This window comes from Hesperophylax consimilis, chromosome 22, assembly GCF_061612785.1.
Source record: "Hesperophylax consimilis isolate HC1 chromosome 22, BYU_Hcon_1.0, whole genome shotgun sequence".
NCBI lineage: Eukaryota > Metazoa > Arthropoda > Insecta > Trichoptera > Limnephilidae > Hesperophylax > Hesperophylax consimilis.
Genome location: NC_142857.1, coordinates 8458537 through 8486150, shown reverse-complemented (window position 1 = coordinate 8486150; position 27614 = coordinate 8458537). Strand labels below are relative to the sequence as shown.

Below are 27614 nucleotides of genomic sequence, written 5' to 3'. Positions count from 1 at the left end.
TCAAAGGTGTACAAATTCATTTGTCGCGACTGGGCTTATGGGTCATACGAAAATCATTATAACAATTTTTGGTATTTCTTTAACTAGCACGGAAAATTGAAAAATCACGGGATATTAAAATTGTAAAAAAGTAAAATATTAAATTTTAAATTGCGCCAGCTGAGGATCGAACCCCGATCAACCTGTTTTTGCGGCAACTATGCTGACCATTACATCATCAACTGTTATAAGAACGGCGGCATAAATTCTTTGTACAGGGTTTTCCAATAAGAGGTGTTATTTTGATATTCAATCATAAAAGATCAATGGCTTCGTTGCTTGTGTGGCACGTAGCGCCGTCTTGTTGAAATTAAACGTTGTCCAGATCAATACCATCCAATTCCGGCCATAGAAAATCATTAATCATCTCTCGATAGCGCAATCCATTCACCGTAACTGTTGCTCCAGCCTCATTTTCGAAAAAGTAAGGTTCAATAACTCCGCCGGACCATAAACCGCACCAAACAGTCACACGTTGAGGATAGAGAGGCTTTTCAACAATAACTCTTGGGTTTTCCGAGCCCTAGATGCGACAATTTTGCTTGTTGACGAAGCCACCGAGGTGGAAATGGGCCTCATCACTCAAGATGATTTGCATTTGATTCACTCAAGTGAATTTTAATAATTTCAATGCGTTGTTGAAGCGTGTATCGTTCCATTTTTATTAATGGCGTAGTTCTACTTGTCAAATGTCAAAAAATGACAGCTTTAAAAGTAACATCTACCGAAATAGCGGGCTATTCAAAATAACACCTCTTATTGGAAAACCCTGTATTTATTTATTTACTCTTTTATACGCCCATCTTTCATACGTTTTTAAATTGGGTGCATGAAAAGGTTAATTTCAATTTTTTTACACATGGGTTAGCAATAAACAATGATTACTTACATTACAATGGTTTATAATTACATTAAATAAAAAATTTTAAATAGTCAAAAATTATCATAAATAATATATTAACATGTAAATATCGTTTAGGTGTGTTTTAAACTTCGAATTAAATCATGTTAAAAATGTCGATATCATTTGTAAATTCGTTTGCTATACTACATATATAGGCAAGGAAAAATGGGTCCTAATATCTAATATGTCGATTTGGTATTCTTATGTTGACTAGACTTAAACGTAATGAAATTATGAGTAAGAATTATGTATTTTTGAATTTTTCATTGCTACGACATTTAATAAGATAATACTAAAAAATCTCAACGAAACATGAAACAGAACAAGACACAGAAAAATAAAGCTATAACGGTCACAACTAGGAATCGACCCCAGGATCTCTTGACTTCCTAAAAAAATACTCAATGATATGCTTAATTTAGTTGACGTGAACTTTTGTTTTCTGTTGGGGATCTGCAGTCGTGCTCGGGAACAAAACAAGTTACCGACAAATTTAATCATTGTCGATGTATTCGTGCTTGGAGACCTGGATTATTATAATTATTCAAATTCTACGAAAAATACAAATTCACAATAAATTTCATGTCAAGCTTAGTATGAATGTATTTATTTTAAAAAAAACGGTAGGTGAATGAAAACGATTATTTCAACTCTACAAAAATATCGTACCTACATATTATATAAATTTACATAAACACGATACAAAACTTAACGATTTGTTTTGATTTCGTAATCTATGTACGATCTCTATTTAACTACCAATAAACAACTAACTAACCGTCCATTATCTAAATTTAGATTGAAAGTAATCTATCTTATAGGTTCAGCTATTATAAGGATACTACATGGAAATAACCTTAGATTATATATATATTTTTATAATCGAAGTGTTTGTGGCAGATCTCGTGTTGCAATAATTTCTTTTTATAGTGGAATAACTTAATGAATAAAACCTCCAAATGTAATTAATACTTAACATTGAAGACAATATTAACGAATATCAAACGAAAGATGTGAAACAGAAAAGACAGAGAGACAAAATGATTCAGTCGTTTCTAGGATTTGAACCCTAGGACCTCTTCCTTGCCGGGGATGTGCTCTGACCACTGAGATAATTCGACCGGTAACCGTATAAATCGTCACAATAATTCATCACATCTTTAAAAAGTTATATAAAGTCATGGAAAGTGATGTAACAAAAACTTTATTAACTGGGTTTTGTAGGTGAGGTTAGGTTAAAAAAAATTTTTTTTCATCGTTTCTAATGACTTTATATCACTTTTTAAAAGTGTATTGAATTGTCACTGTGTCGAGTTGTCATGAAACCAATTCGACCATATCGACCTTCGGCTGAGAGCTACCAACATTTTCTAAATCCATATTTTTGGCTGCTTTATGCATGATTAATAAAATAATTCAATCCATATAGTGTATTGGATAAAAAAAATCAATTTTTATTTTATTGTGAGACATCTATTGATTTTTTGTAAAGCTAGGATAAATAATTTTATAGTGGAATAACTTAATGACTATGAGTAAAATCTCAAATTGTAATATTTAATCATCGATGACAATATCAAAGAATCTCAAACGAAAGAAATAAACTAAATATCAAAAAATATTTGGGAGACAATATTTTGTAATTCATAGCGACGCCGGTAATACCGATTTTTAATCCTTTTCATATAATTTTAATATATTTTTTTAAGTGAGCATTTACTGTTTGCTCTATCTTTCTTGAAATGTTAAGTGGTTAACATACCCTTACGAAATTAATTTTCCCTTTAACAAACGTAACAAACCTTGCCTTGCGAAAAAAATCCTTGATCAATATTCCCCTTAAAAACAAAAAATATTCCCTCGCGAAACAATCTTCCCCTTACGTGACATGTTTTCTCTATAGTCCAGTCAAGATGTACATCCGTGCTTGCAAAAGGTCCAGTCATTCTGAATTTTTTATATGTTGTTAGGACCTAAACCAGTATTAAAAAAAAAAATTTGCAACTTCGAAAGTGCTGTGCAAGCGGCGGTGGACCTAAAAAACCAGGAAATTTTCTGATTTTTTTCAGTTTTTGCTCAATATCTCAGTAAAGAAAGGGTCTGACCGGTGTAATTGTTTTACACACTTTTAAAGAAAACTAAATTTTATATAATTTGAGACCAAAGCAAGCCATGCACAACCATTAGTTTTCAAGATACAGTTCTTCAAAAATAGGCAATTTTTTCCAAAAGTGAAATTTTTTCGAAATGGTCACTTATTTTGTAAAATAATTTCTAAAATACGCATCCCACGTCAAATATTATAGAAAATAAAGTTGTTGTAAATTTAATAAGCTTTTATTTGAGACTAAATTGATATCTGTAGACTAAACGGTTCTCTCAAAAATGGCAGATAACCAAAAACAGTCATAAGTGGGTTTTGGGTGAAATGCAAATAAACTGTTCTCACGTCTTTTTATGGTTTTATTGTGCTGTGAAGTAAATCCATTAATCATCGTGGGTTTATCCTAGGGTTATAATATAATCACGATTATTTCAAATTTCAAGTACCCATTAGTACCTATACCCATGGGTACCCATATGAATGGGCACGCATATTCACGAGCTGTTCGAGCCCACATTTTGGCAAACCTCACACTGGCCAGCATTGTTTTTTATGAGGTTGACATAACTCCTGAGGAGCGAGACGAGACTGAAAAATTTCTGCGAGACACTGAAAGGTCTCTCGCTATATCAGCAGAAGAAATTGATACCTACCAAATACTAAAGGCAAAATTTAAAAGTGCCTTGGAGAAAATTAAAGCGAATGGTCCAACATTACAGTTGTGGGTCCAATACTTTAGTATGACCACTTTGATAAAACTATTCATTCAGGCAGAGCGTGCTGGTGATTGGAACTTTCATTTGTACACTGTCCACAAGATGCTCCCTTTTTTCCACGCAGCTGGACATTTTTTGTATGCTTAGGGCGCGCACCTCATCTTCAGGATATGATGGCTCTGTAAGATCGGATGGATAAAAGTGAATACGACATGTTCACAAAAGGATTCTTCACCATTCGCCGGTCTGACAAGTTTTGGTCTGGGTTGTGGTCAGACCTAACAATTGAGCAGAAGCTGATGCGATCCATGAAAACCCACGGTGGGTTGACCCAAGGAAGAGGAATCTCCGAAAGTGTTCTGGCAAGGTGGACAACAGGAATGGTGTTTAAGTTGAACATTTGTGAAGAACTGGAAAGTTTTTGCAGCTTATCATGTCATACTGGAGAGCAGCATGTAGACATGAGACCTTCTCGAATCATCCGAGATAATAGTTTTTTTTATTTTTATAGTGAATACCTCACAAGAGTCCCAACTGCTCCCATCTGGAGCCAGTGAGACTATGGCATCCCCAATTGGGGGATGTTGTGAGGCTGAAGGTAAGTGGGGAAGGGAAAGAGGAAGGTGGGGAAGTGATGTGGAAAAACTAAAAAACTGGTTTGCTCTCCACCCTCCATTTCCCAAACAGTTTAATTTCTATCAGTAGTGGTTTACTGGCAGGTCCTGAAATTAATTGCCACACAGCCCAGAGAGTTGGAACGGAAGGAGTAATTTTTTAATTTTGTTGATTTATTGTGAAAAACAGTATAATCCATTTACATTTCACAAATAACAGTTTATAATAGGTAAGTACATACATTTATTTGCATGGGTAAGTACATCAATACTATCTGATTAACCAGATTTGTTAAATAGTATGCTTATCGCCGTCTTAAATTCTCTTTGATTCAAATTGAAAATGTCAATCACCGAAGAAATGTGATTTAACAAAGTAGTTATTCTCCCCAAAGGCATGATCATTGGAAATTGGAAATTAATGAAAATTGTGGGGAAAATGTACGACAAGGTAGTAATAAAACGGAAAAATAAAGTTACCACGCTGGCATCGATCACCTCAACCGTTAAACTGCCGGACAAAAACAGAAGAGTGGCTGTGGATCCGCTCACAATTTTTCAGCGAGTGTGTATTGCAAAGAAATCTGAACAGGATTTACAGGATGACTTCAAGTATGAGTTGGCCCCGTTCCCGATGTCTCTGTTTAATGAACAAGGGATGCACAAGGGCACAAAATCTACTCTGTACTCTGCCTTCACTCCTCTTTCCAGCCACACGCCGATAGATGCCAGCACTCACGTCATTTTGGATGTTGGCTACCTCTTGCACAAGGTCGTGTGGCAGCAGAAGAGCACGGTTCGAGCACTTTTGGCGCGTTATACCACCTACGTCCGAAACCACTTTGGGAAGAACGTCTCCATCGTTTTTGACGGCTACCCCGAAGATGCTACAAAAAAAAACACCAAAACAGCGGAACGACTCCGGCGCTACGCAGCTCATTCCAACTACGAATTGACTTTCGATGAATCCACAGTAATTCAAATTGCTCAAGAGCATGTTTTGGGCAATGAAAACAATAAGAGACGCCTTATAACTCTTCTCTGTGACGCCTTTCAGAAGGAGGGAGTAGAAGTGGCTGTTGCCGAAGAAGATGCTGATCGAGAGATCGTCATGATGGCGTTATCAAAAAGAGCAGATGCCGATCGGGTCGTCATAGTGGGAGAAGATGTCGACCTGCTCGTTCTTCTCAATGGTTTAGGCGCTGAAGAGACAAACGTCTATCTTCAGAAGAGCACGAAGGGTGAAGATGGTTGCTGTCACTACTCTACGACCTCCTACAACAACCAGGACTCTTGACAATTACCAGGAACGGTACTATTTACCCACGCGTTTGCCGGGTGCGATACCACCTCAGCACCGTTTGGCTAAGGAAAGACCAAAATAAGTACACTTCTGAGCAAGAGTAAACCACTTGCTGAGCAAGTGGAGGTCTTCCTTCGGCCAGACTCTACCTCACAAGCTGTGAGTGAAGCAGGCATCAAGTGCTTCGTGGCTCTATATGGGGGTGACATCGCGAGGGATACTTTGGATTTCCTGAGGTATAAGACGTTTGTCACTTCAACAAACATAAACCTCGCCCGTTTGCCACCGACGGAAGATGCTGCAGGCCACCATTTAGCAAGGTGCTACCTCCAAGTGCAGAAGTGGCGGGGAGTCAACTTGAATCCCACTGAATGGGGGTGGAAGCTGTCTTCTCAAGGACTCACCCCCATCCCCACCACGATGGATCCCGCACCTCCTGCCCTTTTGCGAAAAATTTCGTGTAAATGCAAGAAAGGATGCTCTGGGAGCTGCTAGTGTAGAAAGGCTGGGCTCCACTGCTCATTCCTCTGTCAGTCATGCGGTGACAAATTTTGCATTAACGTCCCGGATGTGGAGCTGAAATGCTCGGACGATGAAGATGACCCGACTACAGACTGGGCGCCTCTCCCAGCTAAGATAAAAAGAAAGGCTTGATTTGGCAACCAAGACACCATACCTACATGATTTATATTAGTTTTATTTTTTGTGTACATGTAATTTGTCCTTATAGTAGGTACCATGATGTTTGTACAAGCATTTTGGTATGTAGGTATATTAAACAATGTTTGAAGATGACGTAATTCCCGATAGATGTAATATCTTTTCTTTTTTTCATCAAAAATCTGTTAACTGTTTGATAAATAAAACCATAAAAAGACGTGAGAACAGTTTATTTGCATTTCACCCAAAATCCACTTATGACTGTTTTTGGTTATCTGCCATTTTTGAGAGAACCGTTAAGTCTACAGATATTAATCTATTTTCAAATGAAAGCTAATTAAATTTACAACAACTTTTTTTCATATAATATTTGACGTGGGATGCGTATTTTAGAAATTATTTTACAAAATAAGTGACCATTTCGAAAAAATTTCACTTTTGGAAAAAATTGCCTATTTTTGAAGAACTGTATCTTGAAAACTAATGGTTGATGCAAATTATATAAAATTTAGTCTTCTTTAAAAGTGTGTAAAACAATTACACCGGTCAGACCCTTTCTTTACTGAGATATTGAGCAAAAACTGAAAAAAATCAGAAAATTTCCTGGTTTTTTAGGTCCACCGCCGCTTGCACAGCACTTTCGAAGTTGCAATTTTTTTTTTTAATACTGGTTTAGGTCCTAACAACATATAAAAAATTCAGAATGACTGGACCTTTTGCAAGCACAACCCCCTTTTCATGTTTAACTTGACTGGAATACTAACAAAACAAACTTTTCATTGATAAAATGAGAAATTATCTTTAAAACCATATTCTCCATAGATTTTTCATTATAACGTGACGTACTTTACTGTACCGAAACATTTGTAACTAGTAATTAAAAGCAATTAAACCTTGAAGCCCAGCGTTTAGAGCACATTATTAGATCGGAGATATGACGTTTTCGTGTTGTCGATCATCCACGCACCAGTCAATAATCCATTCAGAAATATTTGAATTATTATGTCGTTAAATTAATTCAGTCATCATATAATACAGTGGCTCTCAAGCTGTGGTTCGTGGAACATTGCAAGTATATCTCCCCCTTACTCACCATCTTACAGGACAGCAGTTGACCGCCACCGAATTATTTCTATCATTCCGACGGCCCGATAAAGGGAATAATTATTCGGCAGACGGTTTTGCCTACTGACCATCCGATTTGCAAAACCCCAGCATGCGTTCCCGCAAGTTATCCTGCAAATCGTATCGTGAGTAGAAGCTAATAATATGATTTTGCCACATAGAGCAGGATAGGCAGTACAAAAATCAACCCGTTAAACAAAGATAAAGATAAAACCATAATAATATAATGTTTAATGAAAAATTCATATTCATTTGATTGGACCTATCTCTTCGGAGAAGGGATGAAACCTAATCTACTCGTAGTTTAATGGTCGTTGTTCCCAACGTTTCGAACGATCAATCTCAGGCTCCGATGAGCCAAGTGATTTGTTCAGTAACGTTCGATTCGCCTGTTTCCAACCATCTTTACTGCCGATTACCTCAAGTGGCCCCGCCCTCTTTCATAGACAATAAAATTACATCAAAGTAAAAACTTTCAATGTTAAATTAATATTGACGAAATCATTATTGTATTTATTATTGATGCATATAATTTTTTTACATACAGTTTAAACAAACGTATGTAAAATGTAAAAAATAAAGTGTTAGCTTGATTTTAATGCCACCGTGTCTTGGCGTCGCGAATATTTTTCACTCTGTCGACACTTTTTAAAACTAGTCATTTACTGAGGCGAGCTTAATCTAGTAGTTTCGCTTCCTTAAATTGGTTGATCGCTCAGTCCTCACCTTTCTATTGGAAAGAGCGTAGTTGTGAGTTTGAGCAGTATTGAGCAAAAATTTCGGCTCAACAGTTGATCAGTAGGATTGGTAACAACGGCAGTAAGACTTGCATTTTTCGGTCCACAAATTTGGTAATTTTGTGTGTGATACTTTTATTAATTTTTATGCATTGTGGATATGTACCCAAGAGATCATAGTTTGATGGTTTGCACTCATTTTTAGAGCTCACTGACTACGAAAATTTTAAGAAGCACTGGTCTAGGAAGATAATATTAGTCACTTACCGACTGTACTGACGTAAAAGGGGTTGCAAGCTGTTCCAAATAAATTACACATCACGGTTTCCCAACTGTATTTATTTAGCCGAGAGATGTACCCATTGCCATTTGTGTATGATTTTTTATTGTCATTTTCATCAGCCAATAATCACAAATGACATTTTAAAGATAGGTTCTACTTGATTCATTTCTTTCAGTACGATTATTGCGCAACAATGAGTTTATTCAGTAAGTGCAACTTTTAGATGTTATTTTTGTAAAACTTAACTAACCAAATAACCATCATGCCGTTTCCTCGCACGGGTAGGCAGAGAGGACGGACCGCCATCAACTCGGTCTCTGCACACACTCCTTGTCTCATTCACATTCATACATACTCTTCTATCCCTTGTAAGTAATAAGTAAACAGGAGCCATTCTGTTAATGACTTAAATACCATCCAGCAGAGCTTGAAGTGGATTATTTCAGGACATTTTAGTCAGTCAAGGTTTTTGAGATACTATGAAATGTGTGGATACACATTTATACACGTGATAACTGTCTTGCTGCAGCATTGAAAACTGATTGCAATTTGTTAATTTGATATTTGTATCAGCTTTAAACCTCGATTGGTAAATTAAATTAACTTTATATCACGCAATAACAACCATGTTAATATTGTGGTAATTTCATTGCTGAAATATATCCCTTGATCGTGGCATGTCTTCCTCGGGCGACCTCGATATCTTCTATCATTCACGTTTGCTTAATATACTATCCTAAGAGTGTAAGGAGTTTCATTCGCTCTTCGTTTATTCGCTCTGCCTGCCCAAACCTATGCGTTCTTTTCTTATTCACACACATTTGTTTTACCACACATAACCCTCAGAGATCTTATTTCTACAGCATTCAGTCTACTTTCATCCTTTCTCTGCCAGTCCATGCCATACATCAGGGTAGGTATTAGCACTCCCTTGTGGACTGCTAGCTTCGCTTCTTTGGACAGTTTTTTATTAGCGCCAAACGCATTCAGTCCTCCATTGATGGAGTTACTTGCATTTTACATTCTTTCAATATATTTTTTATTTTTATTATTATTTCACGTATGATTCATACTTGCATACTTATGTTTCTATAAAATAGTATTTTTTAGTTCTTTTAAGTTATTTTTATTATTATTTCATGTGTGATTCATACTAGCTTACTTATTTTTCTATAAAATGGTATTTTTTAGTTCTTTTATGTTATTTTTATTATTATTTCGTGTATGATTCATACTTGCATACTTATGTTTCTATAAAATAGTATTTTTTAGTTCTTTTATGTTATTTTTATTATTATTTCATGTATAACTACCACAACACGGGCATTAGCCTAGTATGGTAGTTAAAAAATGTAAAAAAATGTAACATGTAAACATTTATTAAATAATAAAAAAAAATAAAAACTCTGTCAGAAAAATATTTTATTTTATTAAGTAAATTAAACAAACGAAAATTGGCTGCATTTCACGGGCTTTCAAAGAATTTAGATTTGTAGAATTAACAATATTATAACACGCGTTTGCATATATTTATTTGAACCCTTTTGGTCAATGGTGCATATTACAGCTATTTTCTGAACACATCCCGCGGTTTACTGGTCCAGCTTACATAGCATTTTTCTTAAAATAAATCTATTTGATTTTCACTTTTCTTTTCGTGTATGAATGCAAATCTTAGATGTGGAAAGTAACCTACTTCCCGATATCCGATCGAGCTGAAACTCGGCAGATAGACTCGTTGTCGATGACAATGCATTCTATCAATCTATGGTGGCATATACGCATTTCTATGAAATTTGATGATATTACAACAATAAAAAAATAAACTACGCAATAAATGTCGGTCTTATCCAATCGGGATATGGCTTGGTTGGTAGAGTTTTCGATTCCAGTTCCTATGTAGGAAGGTGCAATCATCAGTCAAACCAAAAAATAATCATATTTTGTATGTAGGTTTCTTAAATTTTAAAAGAATTTGATAATATATGTTAAAGAGAAAAAAAATGGCTTTTTACGGGTAATTTTTACGGTATTAGGTAAATCACAAGAATAATAATAATATTATCAAGTACCAGCATGTAAACATCTGTTAATGAAAAATTAAGAAAATGCACAGATCTAGGAAATTAGATAAAAAGAATTTGGCATTCTCAAAATATAAAAATATTACCATTTGTTATTTCGGCTACTGGCATTATACCTAGCTCTCTCATTAAAAATTTAGGCGTATTAGATCTATCAAAAAATTTATATATAAAGATGCAAAAGTCGGTCATTTTGAATACATGTAGGATAACGAAAGATTTTTTAAATATTTATGTTGAGGGATCAGTAGGATTTATAAGCCCTGTAAGGGCCCGTTCCCACATCCGTTTTCAAATCGGAGGCGGGTCCCGTTTTAAAAACGGATGGCCAATGGCCCTGTTCTCACTACCGTTTTAAAAACGGACCATACTCTACGAAAAAAAATAATTGTCAATTCAACAAAAACATGTTATTTGCTCATTCTTCAGTAATGGTGCGCAATGGACGACGATGAAGCTCTTGTTGTCATGTTGTACTTATTAAAAAGAAGGAAAAAAGTGAAATGAAAATTTTGGGTACACCCAATCATAGCCGAATGATTTTCTGTAGGAATTTTCCAAGTGTTAATTGGTGAGTTGAGAAGTGATGAACTAAAGTTCTTTAATTATTTTAGAATAATAATGATTGGATTATTTATATAGCGCCGTTTTCACCATGAAAAATCACCTCAAGGGCGCTTAATGGCTTAAGAGAATGTCTATCACTTCCTTTAACCATCTACTGGAATGAGTTTCAGAGAACTTAACATATCAAAATACAAAATTGAGAAAGTGCATTTGTCCTGAAGAAAGGCTATCGATATTTTAAAGTAAGAAAACAATAACAACTCAAATATTTTTTATTATGTGTTTATTAAAATAATAAGCTCTTCCGTGCATCTCATTAAAGCTTTAAAATTTAAAAAAAGTAAACTTAAAAAAATAAAAATAAAAATTTTGATGTACAAAAGTTGTGTACACCAAGTGTTTTGTTTTTATTTGGTTAAATATAAAATATTACCATACTCTTTCTTCGACCAGTGGTATTAAATTTTCGGGATTTATTTCCTTATCCATTATTGTAGTTTTGATTTATTTACTTAACAAAATAACCAAATACAAGCACGCAGCGTGCCTGCTTCCTTGCGACAGGGAGCGGGCGGGGAGGGGTCGGGGTTTGGCGGGGACTCTGCCGGAACGACTGGACGACAAGTGTGAACAGCTCCATACAACACTATGAGCGAGCGTGTTCCGACACGATTTGAAAACGGACGCGCTGCGTAGGCGAGCCATCCGACAAAAAATGTCGGATCCGTTTTCAAATCGTGTCGGACAAGTGTGAACAGCTCCATACATCCACTACAGCCACTAGGGCATCCGTTTTTAAAACGGGACCCGCCTCCGATTTGAAAACGGAAGTGGGAACGGGCCCTTAGGAGTTCTACCGAGCCGAATCCTCTGATATGAAAATATCTGGAGTCGGTGAATTATTTTCCCATTTGATCTCTGGTGAGTTGACGTGTTGTTCATGTATTGTTTTGTATTTATTTTGCTTATATAATGCACTTGCATAATGTTGATCGACTAGATCAGGGGTCTCCAAACTACGGCCCGCGGGCCGCATCCGGCCCGCCAGTGTCTTCCATCCGGCCCGCGACATCTTATGACCAGTGTCATCAAGGACCCGCGACAGCTAATGGCTAAGACCTTGCTCAGAAGGGGCGAAAACTCCGCGAATTTTTTCGTGCGAATAAATAAATATGCTCGTTGGCGAGGTAGGTATTGCGTCCACAAGTGCGCGAATATATCGAGAGGATTTTTTTGAAAAATCTTTATTTGATTCGCAATGAAATCAAGGTCTGAGAAACGAGTATCAAAAATTATCTTCAAAGCTACGTTATCTAAATCTATATTTTCATCCCTGAAAATTCTATTGTCTACCCCCCCCCCCCCCCCCCTAGGACAGAAAATATGGGTGTCTAGAAATTAAAACGGTTTTGGCCCTCTGAACTCACTGGAGTAGTCAATGTGGCCCTCCGGCTGAAAAGTTTGGAGACCCCTGGACTAGATGATCATTTGTGGAAAAGTGTGTGGAAGGGTTTAGTTTTTCCTTTGGGGAAGATTTAACCCGGACATAAAATTGTATTATATTAAGATAATAACCTAGCTGTAGGATTCAACTTTACTATATGCGTGTTTTTTAAGATTTTCTAAATGATTGTACTTTTTGGCTTTATTATTTAGTGGAGTGAAATATATATTTAACAAGATTGTGTTATCTATTTGTAGCGTAATCATTCGTGCTAGCAGATAAAAACCCGATGCTCTTTGAAAACTTCGACAGTTATTTTTGAAAATAACAGAGGGCGCCACTTCCGTCTACAATAATCAAAACTGTACAGTCATTCGGTTAATAATACCATGATACTATATTCTTACTTATTAATACTATATTCTTTCATTTTAGATTGCTGTACAAATCAGTAATCGAATATCCCACTCGTTTCCCCTCTCTAACCTCCAACAAAACATAACTGTCAATAATTTCCCTGTTAATGACTTCATTAGAGAGAAATGCATACCTTTTTCTCTACCGCATTATGCGCTCATATTGTTGTCATAACCGACAGTTGGGTAATTTAAATAGGCAATTGGCTTCACCTCATAATACCTCCCACTGGCGTCCAACCTAGACAGTATTATAATGTTTATATTGCTACGGTCTGACTATAGTTATAATATTATTATCCAACAGAGATCTAAGAGGTACAAAGATGCCGGTGTTATTTAACCCGTCGTCCCACAGGTCGGCAAACAATCGATATAAACCAAATGCTGTTAGACCCTGCGCAGAAATGTTGTCCACAGGGCGACGATGTTTCCCTCCGAACTTTGACCCCCCATCACACGAAAAAAGAATCAATATTGCACTGCCACAATTACACACGGACGGAATTACGCGTAGATGGAATTACACATGGATGGAATTAAACATGGATGAAATTGCATATGTGTGAGAATTACACAAATCAAAAAAATCTGTTTTTAATTTTCAAGTTCTGTGAAAGATTTTGTCAAGTTCTGTTTTTATTTCAGTTTTGTCAAGCAACTAGCCTATAATGATATAGTAACAGAACTTGAATAGGACTTTCACAGAACCCGAAAACGAACGGTGAAATTTGATGAATTGTTCAAATTCTCCGAAACAACCCGTCCTTAAGCAAGTTCTGTTAATATATCATTATAGGTTATTGGCTTGACAGAACTGAAATAAAAACAGAACTTGAAAAAATCTTTCGCGGAACTGGAAAATTAACGTTGAAATTTGATGAATTGTTCAAATTCTCCGAAACAAACCGTCCTTAATGTTGTAGATCAGTTTATTTTTTATTTATTTCAGAAATTGAACTTTCTAAAATGGCTTCACGGTTATATTTTACATAAAACATGGCACGTCTACACAGATTCATTGCAAAATTTATTCACAGTGGTATAGGTATTAATACCAATGATGAGTACCTATACATGAGAAGATGTATAAATGTGAATAAAGCAAGGAATGGATGCCATGAAATGTTGCGTGACGGTTCATTTTATCTGTTTACCTTTGCGGGGAAAAGGCGTGCTGTTTAGTTAGTTAGACTCGATATTATTGTCTATACAATCATCCGTTATTGATACAGAAGGTTTTATTCGTTATACGATATATTCCATTCATCAAGGAAGAGCGTTTTTCTTGTGTAAATGCGTTATATTTGGAATACGGAATTTGAAAACATTTTTTATCTGTGGAGTGTTTGATAAAGACGCTGTTTTTTGATGAGGTCAACAGAGGCGTTATTATTTAAACTAAATAATTATCACACTGTTTCCCGTAGGGGTAGGCAGACAACTCTGTTTGGGATGCAACCCGTGCTTCATTCACATCCTTGCATCGTCTCGTATTTACTTTTCTATTATTCTTATTTGTTTGGTTTTGAAATGAGAATATGTTTAGTTCTTACCGGTATGTCATTTATCGCGATCCTACGAGTATATATCACTTTGCTGGAAAAGTATTTGAAATTTGGAACAGTGGCAAGAACATAAGTGCAAATTCAAGTTAACAGAAGAAGGATTGGGACTACCGTGAGTGGTTTATTTATGGGACTACCTTGGAAGAAAGTTGTTGGTGTTCTTCGTGTACATAATCTCGTTAAAAGAAAAAAAAGGAAATTGACTATCTTGGAAGTGCTTAATATCGTTTTGATGTCTCATTCGTTTTGTTGTGGCGATAATTACCTCCAGGTATCGCGGTGGAACTCACTATATTGTGTATGTGTTGTGAGATACAGTGGTAAGTGATTGGTCTTCCCGTTTTCCTTCCTTCCATACCTTGTTCATTCTTACACATACTATCACCCAATTCCAGCAAACACCATTTCATTCCGTCTCGTTTAAATTATTTAAAGTCCACTTTCAAGATCATCTGAAACTGTAATTCGTTAGCAGTTTCGGATGCAACATGTTGTACATACGTATTTTTATCATTCTTATTGTTCAAAAAAATCCTTTGGTTGCATAATCTAATTATGATAGGTGAACCACATAATTAATAATAAAATTGATTTGGGTTGACTAAAAGTGAGTGGGTGATAACGTGCCCACAGTTTCGAATCAATCAATTTTACACAAATCCAAAAGTGCAGGATTGTCTTAATGCAATCGCTGTCATTAATCTTCTCTTATTAGCAGAGATAAGATGGCCCAACTGTGGAGACTTCTGGAGTGGCGACTACAGAATCATCCACACAGGGTGCATAAAGGATAAACCTGGCCAAGGAGGAGTAGGCGTTGTGCTGTGCAAGGAGTGGGGACGACGGGTTAAGGGATACGTGCAATATAGCGGAAGAATTATTCTAGTCAAAATAGAAACAAAGCCTGTAGACACTGTAATTATCCAAGTATATATGCCAACATCTAGTCATAGCGAAGAAGAAGTAGAGGAGGTATACAGTTCGCTAGATAACCTTATATCAGAGATAAAAGCAGGTGAAAATCTGATTCTCCTAGGAGATTGGAATGCTGTTGTAGGAGAAGGACGTGAAGGAACTTGCATTGGACCCTTTGGGCTGGGTGCAAGAAACGACAGAGGAAACAGATTGACAGAATTCTGCGAAAAACACAAATTAGTGATAGCAAACACTTGTTTCCAACACCACCCAAGACAGCGGTACACCTGGAAATCCCCTGGAGACAGATAAATACTGCAAATAGACTATATAATGGTTAGACATAGATTTAAAAACCAAATAAAAGACTGTAGAAGCTATTACGGCCCAGATATAGATAGTGACCATAATATGGTAATGGCCAAAAGTCTTCTAAAACTGAAAAAAATAAAAAAGAGAAATAATTTCAAATGGGATACAAAAGTATTAAAGATAAAAGAGATCAGCGACAGTTTTAGGGAAAAGACGCAAGAGTGCAACTTAATGGAAGAGGAGAACGTGAGTGAGATCTGGAAAGTGATAAAGACGAAGATTATAACTACGGCAGAGGAAACTATAGGCAAGGAAAAACCCCAAGCAAGGAAGGAATGGATAACCGATGAGATCCTAAATATGATAAAAGATAGAAGAGAGCTCAAAAATGATAAAAGAGCTGAATCACAAAAGGAATATAAAGTGCTGAGTAACAAAATAAATAGAGAATCAAGAATAGCCAAAGAAACATTCTACCAGAATAAATGCGATGAGATAAACGACGACCTCAAGAGAGGAAATGTAGAAAGAGCTCACGCTGCGGTGAAAGACTTCTTTGGGATGAGAGTTGGAAAGGGTAATGCAATAGAAGGAGAAGACGGTAAAATACTCTTCGAAAATGACCAAATAGGAGAAAGGTGGAAAAGATATCTCGAAATGCTGTACAATGGAAAGGGAAATTGTGACAACGAAACATTGATCGAAAGAGAAAATGAGGTAGACGCAGATGATTTGGGAGATCCAATCACTAGAGAAGAGTTTGACTTCGCACTGAAAAATCTCAAAAACGGGAAAGCACCCGGAATCGATGACGTTCTGGCTGAACTAATTAAGCAAGCAGGAAAAGGAACCACAGATGCCCTGTTCAAAATGATACAAACCATGTATAAGACTGGAGAGATACCAGAGGATTTTGAGAAATGCCCAATTGTCGCATTACCAAAGAAGGTAGGCACGACGAAATGTGAACAACACAGAACTCTTAGCCTAATATCCCATGCCTCAAAAATATTGACTAATATCATTCTAAAAAGAATCGAACCAAAAGTAGAGAACATCCTTTCCGGAGACCAGTATGGCTTTAGAAGAGGTGTAGGAACCAGAGAAGCAATATTGTCGCTACGAATACTACTAGAAAAAAGAATAAAAAGAAACCAAAACACATTCATCGCATTCATAGACCTGGAGAAGGCTTTCGACAAAGTAGAATGGAAAAGACTCTTCGAGATTCTGAAGAGTATTGATATAAAATATAGAGATTGACAAATAATCCAGGCGCTTTACAAGAATGAGGCCGCTATAATTTTTTTTTTTAATTTTGCCGGTAACCCGGGCGTTTATTGACATCAATATTTGTTTACAAATTATGTGCGCTACCCGACTCACTAGACAATATCTGTTCTGAGCCGGGTAGCAGTATCTACCATTACATATATCAATAATAATAAAAGTGAATAAAAATACAAAGTAAATAAATAAAAATACAAAATACAGGAAAAAGAAACGTAAATTGTTGTGGTCCACATGGCGACGCCTGAGGAGACTGGCTCGCAGACCTAGATGTCCCCCTCTGACCCCCCCACCATACGAAAGAAGAAGATTATATAGTAAATTAAATCCTCGGCACGGGAGATCCCAGTGAGGATATCATTATATCTATGTGTTACAAAATACGGAAGAAAATAAAACACTTATCATTATTATGTACGTTTTGCCAAAAAATGAACTTTGTCATCTTTGATATCATATTGTTATTATTAGTTGATCTAATCACTACACACACAGTAAACACGCCGTTCGTCAACACCTTTTGCGATTTCCACGCTTCCTAAACACATCACACGTAAAAGACAGGTGTTTTCCAGTCTTGTTTGCGTTTTACTTCTTTAACTATTTCGTCATTTGGTAAAAGAATGTTCATTTGTCTCAGGTAAATCATGAATAATTTTCGGCTGTTGATATTTTAACAGAAGTTAGGTAATTACATTTTGTACTGTACAGTTTCGAGGTCAGATTACGATTGTTGATAAAGAAACATTTTTGTAAAATAAATAGGGAAGGGCAATAATACTTCAGAATGTATTTAAGTTAAGCTAATAATAATTAGAAGCGAAAAATAGATTATACTCGTAGATTTTTATTTGCACGTCTAATAGTATAAATGTCCCTGGCGCGTATTTACAAAGCCTTGTTTTATGTTAATACCACACCAGAAACCCAACCGTCTGGAGCCAGTGAGACTATTGCATCATCAATTGGGGTTTTTTTATGAGGATGAAGGTAGCGGGGGAGAGGAAGGTGGAAAATACACGGCTAATCAGATCACCAAACACGGCTATAGCCATTTCAAGCAACGTCTCAATACTGAATGGTGGTCTCACACCAGGACGATACTGGTTACGATAATTTTACCATTCGTTCATCGTAAATATAATCTGCTTACAATTTACTAGTCTTTTTTACAATAGCGCGCAAATTGCTGGCTACGTAAAAACATTAACTGCAAATCTTAAATAGACAAAACAAAAGTTCGGACTTGTTTCCAATTTTGAATATTTTGTTACACTTTTCAGTAAAACACTTTTACAAGTAAGTGTGTTATCATTTGCCCTCCTCACTCAATTTTAGCTTTGCTACGCCAGACGGTTCGTTTAAAAACGAACATCCAGAAAAGTCTCACAATGGACAGGGCTGCAAACCTTTGCGTTACTTTAACAAAATTTACTTTTCTGCGCATGGTCTGGTTATTTCAATGTGCGCTCTTCGGTGGTCAATGTACGACTGATGTCGTACTTTATTCAAAGCATTCTCGACCCCTCTTGGTGCCAAAAATATGGTCACGTGGTCTGAAATGATACCCAGATTTCTTGTTAGGGCAAGTCGAAATTTGGAAGTCTGTGGTTTCTGTAAACATTTTGGAAACCCAGAGAATGAAAACATACCTATTTGTGTATTCATTGTAAAGCAACCTTGCGGTGATTTTTCACAAAATCAGATATATAAAAATCATCAAAATATTATTAATCATTACCAGGTACACTACATTTTCGAGTTATTTAGTAAAAAAAAATATATATTTTAAGAATTTGGAGGAGTTTATTATTGTATTTTGTAAGGGAGATAAGTAATACATTATATAATGACTAATTATTAACCATTTTAAAGAAGATTATTATAAAATTCAAGTTATTCAAACCTAGTAATTATTTTTATCATCATAAATCATTTTTCTAGATCCCCTGGAGTTGGTTTTTATTATCGCTATACCACTTACAAAAACATAGATATGGAATATTATGTATTAAATTTACCTGCTTCTACATAACATATCCCCCTTACTCATTCTGCCGTAGATAAACTATTTATTTATATGTAAAGTAAACGCAGGAATACATGTTTTAATAATTTATCATCAAGTACCCGGCCGATAAGATTGCCAGTGCAAATAAACCGATATTGCAAAAGTATTGCATACATTCTTTTTTTAAACGATTTTTTTACTGGAATAGCGACCGTAAAATTCAACATTCACCGGAAGTCGCTTGCTACGTGATAGTTATTAACACATAATAAAGTTAATTATTTTTATTTATTTTTTTTACAAAGATCGAACCTGTAAAGTGACATTTTTTCTACGGTTTTATTCTGTAATTAAATTCCTAGGCATTTTCTTTATAAAGCCATTAAACTATGGCGTCCCCCAAGGAAGCGCACTGGGACCGAATCTATTTATAGTCTATATAAATGATATCACTAACCTTAACATTAAAGGAAACATAATCAGTTTAGCTGATGATACCATTATATTATTTCAAGAAGAAAACTGAACGGAAACATTTTATATGGCTTAGTACACTTCAAAATTGGCTGAAAAATAACTCGCTTTCCCTTAATATAAGCAAAACTAAATATATAACATTTTCAATGTCCAATAACAATGCCCAGTTATAGAAAAATCACAAAGCATAAAATATCTCGGGGTAGTAATTGATGAAAATCTTTGATGGGACCTACATATCAAAGGTATCACGGAAAAACTCACGAAACTTATACATTTTATTAAAACCTAGGAAATGTGGTAAATATATGGGACATGAAAAAAATCTATTACGCCTTATGTCATTCTCGTATTGAATATGGAATTATGGTTTGGGGATCTGCTGTATCAAAGTATATACATAACCTGAATACAATTCAAAAGGGAATCATAAAATCATACTGAAAGTACCATTCTATTATGCGTTCGTTTGAAGTTTTCAATAGTTTTGATGTACCTCGTATTCACACTAGGTCAAATCATAATGACATAAAAAAATATTCCAGGTCTTAAAACCACATTCGGACAAAGAAATTACATTTATTTTGCGACAAAACTCAACAACAGCCTTCTACCAGATATAAAGCGAATAGAAAATTTGAATGATTACAAATCAAGAATAAAAATCTGGCTGAAAGAGATTAATGAAAAACTCTAAAAAAAACGACAAATAAAACTTATATAACAGAAATTAATAACCCTAGTGAGGACTATGAAATGCAATTTACTATACATCTATTCACTATCATATTCTGAATTTACAATGCTTAAATAGTCGCTATAATAAAAAAGATGTAATTGTAGGTTAAAAACAAAAAACATATATATTTTTTTAAGTTTTACTAACTATCACATTTGATGGCCTCCGTGGTAAAGGGGTAAGTATCTCGGCGGGTCGCGGGTCAAATCCCAGCGTGCGCAATTAAATTAATTTATGTTATTTCACAATTTACTATCAGGTCTCTTTTACTATCAGTTCATTTTCTACTGCATTGCCTGTATTAATGAAGATGGCAGTGGATTTACTAAAATGTTACCCATTTACATCGATTTTAAACCTTTGTTAACTGGATATCCATAGAAATATAACTGATTGATAAACCACAGATAAAACCGCGGATCCGCAAATCCGTTAATATGAAACCCCGCTTTGAATAAAACTCTTCTAATCCGAGCACTTATCCGATTCATGGTGCAGCCACACGCAAAGCTCACATCAACAGATAATATAAAGCACAATAGCGCTCGCCATACAATCCCATACAGACCCGACACACGTAAAAAGATAACGCGCTATAAGTGTGGTTCTGAACTTCGCTAACCGAATTTATTTTACGTAACCGCTCCCGACGCGATATTTGAAAAGTTATGCGTCCCCCTCTCCGCCGTAAAAAGGAGAGGGGGTCATTTTAATTGCGGAGCTACCAACTAAGTTCCGTGTTCCCTTTGACAGCCATGACATAAGCAGCCCAATAATGCATTTCTTATTTATTATGTTAGCTCATATCGTCATGTGTGCTAGTAAATTTAGAAACATAAAAAAACTTTATTTGGCAAACATACTTAACATATATTTAAAATATAAATATAATCAATATTTGAATTTGAAGTAAACAAATTTTCGCCCTTTCAAAATTAATCATATTTTTAACTCAGTATGTTTATTTGGTAATATCATTCGGTTTTTTGATAAAGTTGGACGGCCCGAAACCTACATAGAGAAGCTTCTAGTTTGTTCGTTTGTTGATTGTTTTCAATTGTTTTACTGGGTAATCTGGTTTGCTCTCGTCAGCTCTCGTGCTCTCTTCTCGTTCCCTGCCCTGGTGTTGGTCCTTGCCGCCTTTGCCTTCGACATTTTTAGAAATCGACGTGAGCTTATTTTACAATAATTTATTATATGTCGCTTTCGTCGATCGGCATGCGAACTGCGAATTTCCTGATTCGACGGAGAGGTTATGTCAGGTTATGTGAAAATGCGCTATTTACGCGCAGATTGTTCAAAATCTAAACAGTTTATAAATAGCATTTATAATTATATAGTTGGCGGCATCATCATCTGAGGATGAGCTGTCCAACAGATCCAGCAATAGGCGACAAGTATCATCCATTTCGAAAACGCGCTCAAGCTGTCAGTAAGTAAAGTTGTCACTTTGACAGATGAAATTATGTTCCTCGGCCGCTCTCGAATTCAACTGACCCCCTCTCCTACCATAGGAAGAAATATTTGATAGCGTCGTGTGTCGGTAGAAAAGATGATGCGCTGTACATTAACTTTTGATGTGAGCTTTGCGTCTGGCAGCACCATCATTCCTTGTGTCCATGTGCCGTATGTGAATGTGTACTAAGCAATAGTCTGCCACTCCGCTGCTCTCTGCTCTCCGGGCACTCATATTATATTTCGCGAGGCCGATAATTCATATTCATAAATATTATCTCTCTTGTGATACCTGCGAGCCTCAAGTAGTTGTACCGCGTCGGCCGCCTGCGACAAACGCCACGATCCGATCGAGTAAAAATCATACCAATTTTCACACATTTTTCACGCAATTGTGTAACAGTTCCTAAATGAAATTTTCGCTCTAGCCCGCACTAGTACCTACGCCTACGAGGACTTTCATAAAAGTGTTAAACATAATCTTCAAAATTATCGTTCTCACCCGGTTATTTAGAAGTTCTGCATCAATTTATTATCAGTTTATAAAAAAATAGTGTGCAAAAGTGAAATTTAATAACTAGTGTGTTATTATCAACCATTTAAATCTCTCTAGTACGAGTTGCTGGTACTATTCCCCCTGATAGGTTATTTAGGGCCGGTATTTCGGTTCCAATCCAAGTTCCTGAGTATACTAAAAATCCGGCCGTTAGTGGTTTTTTATCGTGAGGTTTTGAAAGGAAAATAATTATACCTACTGTTTTCATATTTAAAGTGTCATGATTTACACTTTATAAACAGTAATCTTAGTAAAAAATACATTATTTTTTTACCTACGTAAAACATTCCAGCTTTGTAGGCTACTTACCTAGGTTTTGAAGTCATTTTCCCAGTCGTAAAAATACAAATATACAGGTTGTATCGGCACGTACCCGACAAATTTTAACCAGCGATTCCTGAGCATATATGTAGTAAAAAATGTTATGCCAATTCACTGTTCGGTAACGTTTTTTTTATAAAAAAATTGCTATTCATATTTTCACCACATGTCACCACTGTTTTATCCTTTGTCAAAGTTTGAAAACCCATCTGGCAAAATTTTATTCGAGTTTTGTTGAATAATGTACGAATGTACCTATATTGGCGCGCTTTTACAATCATAACGAAACGGCACGGCACCATTCGTCTCATTTTTAACTATTATTATTTAGTGTGTAAGAAAGAGCGAAGACGCTTTTCGACATACTTGCTAATAACAGCTGTTGAACACGAGAAGCAATGCCAATGACAGTGAAGGAGTGTGGAAATTTTTTTAATTGAAAAAAAATGTTACCTGACAGCAAAGTGCCCATAACATTTTTTACTCCAAATGTGCTAAGATATAGCTAGTTAAAGTTTGTCGGGTATGTGCCGATACACCCTACACCATTGATGTATTTAGTCTATGCCCTACACCCACATACACTCTGTATAATACACGGAGGAAACTTACTGATATGAAATATTGTTAATTTATTAAAAATAAATTAACAATATTTCATATCAGTAAGTTTCGTTAATTTATTAAAAATCTGAAAAAAAATTTATTCGTTTTCCTTTTAAAAACGGTACTAGAAGCCTATAACGAATGATATGAACTATCAGTAAAGCACAAATATGTTATTAGTAAGTCGGAACACGTGTTCTTTAGGATAGCAATATTTTCGCGCGCGTCCATTATATTTATTCGTACAAAGCCACCTGCGTGTTCAGATATATTCAGAATGACTAATATTTTATTAGGAAATGGTCTTGGAGTCACATTTTTAACATTATCTTGATAAAAATACGTACTCATTTTTCTCCGTGTAGGTTCACATTTAAAGTGTCAACAGTCGTCTTAGGAAAAATACATAATATTATTTGTTTTACCTGCATAAAACATTCCAGCTATGTAGGTTACTTACCTAGATTTTGGAGTCAATTCCCAGTCTTAAAAATACAAATACATAATACTTGAATAAAACATTCCAGCTATGTAAGTTACTTATCTAGGTTTTGGAGTCAATTCCCAGTCTTAAAAATACAAATACATAATACTTAAATAAAACATTCCAGCTACGTAGGTTAGTTACCTAGGTTTTGGAGTCAATTTCCAGTCTTAAAAATACAAATACATAATAGTTAAATAAAACATTCCAGCTATGTAAGTCACTCCAAAACCTACATAGCTGGAATGGTTTCGGAGTCAATTTACCAGGCTTCGCTATACATTTGATCAAGATGTTTTGAAATGCATAAAAATAATTACAGTGCAATATAAAGTTGGTGTCATAAATGTTTTACACAATTAGACTGTTAAAATTATTAATTTTGAAGTGTGCAAAGTGTCAATTGACTGTTTAGTTTGAGTGTATTGATTTTCTTTAATTTCTGACCAACTAGTAATCAAATAAGAAATACCTACTTAACACCTTTTTGTGATTTATTTTACGCCGGAAATATATTATGAACTAAACTCAAATACCAACTCAAGGCTAGAAATAAAATAAACTAATGAATATTAAAAAGGCCGCGAAAATTGTTAGAATAATAATATTATCTTGTATTGTGCTCAAACTTTAAGGAAATTGAATGTTGTAAAGTGTGCTTCATAAAGATATTATAATCAATAAATTGTTGTTGTAATAATCACCAAATAATCTACGGAACATTATCATTTGATATGTTCATAATCAATATCTACATGTCATGTGATAATACTGATAATACAATGTAAAATACAAAGAAATACTAATTATAATTTTTCCATTAATATTTTTCAATTTGGTACGGTTGACAATATACAGAAAAGTGGAAACACGGTTAATAGGAACATATTATTTATCAACGTTCAAGGTTTCTGTGAAAGTCCTATTCATTTATTGAAGACAATATTAGCGATTCCTAAACGAATATCTGAAACAGAAAAATCTGAAAAAGATACGGTCACATCTAGGACTCGAACCCAGGACCCTTACCTGGCCGGGGCACCGCTCTACCACCTGAGCTAATGGGACCCTATCTCCTTCGGTCTTGTATAACTGTATCATACTTCGAATAAGAACTACCAACATTGTCTTCATTTTTATCACCGCCTATTTTTATTGGCAACTATGTTTATGTATTATCGCAAGATTCAACCCGAACTAAATGCACATTAAAATATATTTTTTTTTAAATATAAATAAGATATGTTTATCTAAAGACACTGTCTAGATTTCATTATTAATGGATATTTCACTAAAAAACGGATAATTTGATGTCTTTGTGAAGAAAGAAAGGCGTGAAGGCCTTGTTTTGACATATTAATATTAAAATAGTGTTTTTTGCCTAGTTTTATTAATATTTTTAATCACACCAAACCATGAACCTATGAACCCAGGTTCTTTATTTAGGTTCTTAGGGTAATAGTTTGGGTTAAATACGAGATGAAAAAAAAACAAACCTTAAAACATTCATATACACAACAATTGCCTCCAAGTGAACAATCCAATTTAATTTTGACGAAATAACTATTAAAATGCATTATTTTCAATTAAACTCAAATACTTCTCATTATTATCTAACTGATACAAAGTGTTTTTTAAGTGCTTGTTCTACCGGTATTACAATGGATGATGCTCATTGATCTCTTTGGCACCGCTTCATAGTCGGGAAACGAACCAAACTCGAGCCCAACATTTTTACACGGTTGCCATTTGTCACGTGAGAACGGCTCGTTTTTACGATTCATGTTTCGATTCACGATTCGACGTTCAGATCGGCTGTGGAATAATTTACCGACTTCTTTATTTCCTCCCCCCTACAACACAGCTTCCCTAAATATGACGTAATTATTTTCCTCACGACCTCCTGTGTGTAGATAATGTATTAAAAAAAACCGTGTCCCACTTTTTTGTATATTTACCAAATCCTATAATAGCCCTTCATCACTGAACAAGCAACATTAAAACTTATAATAATTGTGGTAGTATGATTATTTCTATATGGTCAGGTCATTCGAACCCCGGGAATGATTATCTTTTATTTAAAGAAATTTTTTGTTGTTGTTTTGGTTTGTTGTTAGTTGTTTTTATGCGTGACTTAGGTATATTTCTCCCTTCAAAGGCATTATCAAAGTGTGTGACAGGCTGTCTTACGTAAAAACAATAAACCAGCGATATTTAATACCATAAATACCATACAATACCAATACATTTTTTTTTTAAATATGAACGTAGATAACACAATGTCATATTTTCGGAGAAAGTGAGATGTTCGTCACAATGTTGCGAAAATATTCCCAGATAACATATCGTGAACAATAACATTCATGAAACATCGGGAATTACCACGAATCTTACAGCAGCATGACACACTTATCTTTGCAGGCCGCCAAAATAGAAACTAAAGACGCAATTGGTTGCTATTCGATTGTCATTTTTGATGTGTAAAGCGATTGAAATGGGAAAATAAACTTGTGAAAAATTTTTCGCCAAACATTTATCTCAAGGTTATCATATGAAATATATGAAAATTACATTGCCTCTCACTTAACCCAACAGCGTTTCTCTTTTTTATAACTAACTAACCATCACGCCGTTTCCCCGCAGGGATAGGCAGAGATGACAGACCTCAAAACGACAGGATCTTGGCACACACTCCTTGCCGCACTCACATTCATACATACTCTTCTGTTATTCTGACTCTTTACATGGACTGACTCAATTTTTTGGTTCACTTGATTGTGCCATGTCTTTCTCGGGCGTCCCTGACTTCTTATAGCATTCATTCGCCTTATATATACTCCTTACACTTCTTTCTTCGTTCATTCGCTCTACATGCCCAAACCTTGCTCAACGAAAAAAATTAGTATTATCAAGGCAAATTTATAAAACATTCTTGATGTTTTATTAATAACGCCTGTTAATTTATAGTGAGCGCAAAAATTGATTCTCTCCGTGTTGCGTTTTTTTTTTCAATTGAGGGAATTTTATATAATTATGTTTTCAACTGGCAAATGTATAGAAACTATTTAAAAAAAATTTAAAGTTTAAAAACCTATGTTAATTACATAATTAATCGATAGAAATTCGGAATGCGGAATCTTAATTTATTTATACATTCAACTATGAATTTATTTATACATTTAACTATGTCACATTTATTCTTTGTCACTAATTTTGCATTGTGATAATCAAACAAGGTATTCTTAAACGCCTCCTCAGATTATCAATCAAAAATAGTTTGACGATTAGATTATATATTATAATAATTTATCCATTTAGTCTGGCGAAGATGCCTATCAGTTATATTACTAACTAAATATGGAATCGTATGTTACATACGCAATGCGTTATTTATTAAGTAACCAATCACATCAACTCATCTATGTTTAAATAAATTAGAACTAGAATTTTCAAAGTGAAAATTATTAGTTTTTGTATTTACATGACCAAATTATACAGGCGTGAATTTCACGTACGAAATGTCAGATTTACACACATACGTAATTATACACGGACTGAATTACACGTCAAGAAAACCTAACCTAACGTAACTCTGTTTTTTTACCAATATGATATTTATTTGAAACATACACGACCCTTTTCATACAAAACATAAATTAGGACCTGTGACAAGCAAAAACATGTTTTTTAAACAGCGTCATCTATTGTGCGTAAAAGCAACACGCGCTATCTCTATCTGCACAGACATATTGAGCTATAGCATATTGAACCAAAAACCCATCGTGATGGGCGTAAATTCAAATTACAAACGACTGATTTACATTGGAAATGTAAAATAAAATTTCTACCCAAAACGCCCTTTTTACAATGTTTTATTCTTTGTT

The 27614-nt window shown here is 35.1% G+C and overlaps 1 protein-coding gene across 2 annotated transcripts in view; it reads left to right on the top strand.

Moving 5' to 3' along the window:
* spdi (sperm antigen with calponin homology and coiled-coil domains split discs) overlaps window positions 1–27614 on the top strand; it is a 280173-nt gene that overhangs the window by 101630 nt on the left and 150929 nt on the right. Inside the window, exon 1 of one of the 2 annotated variants that reach the window (XM_089645530.1) lies at window positions 22229–22343. The exons of the other annotated variant lie outside the window; for it this stretch is intronic. The gene's annotated coding sequence lies outside the window, so the exon portion shown is untranslated. Of the gene's footprint in view, window positions 1–22228; window positions 22344–27614 lie in introns of those variants that run through there. 2 annotated transcript variants of the gene reach the window in all.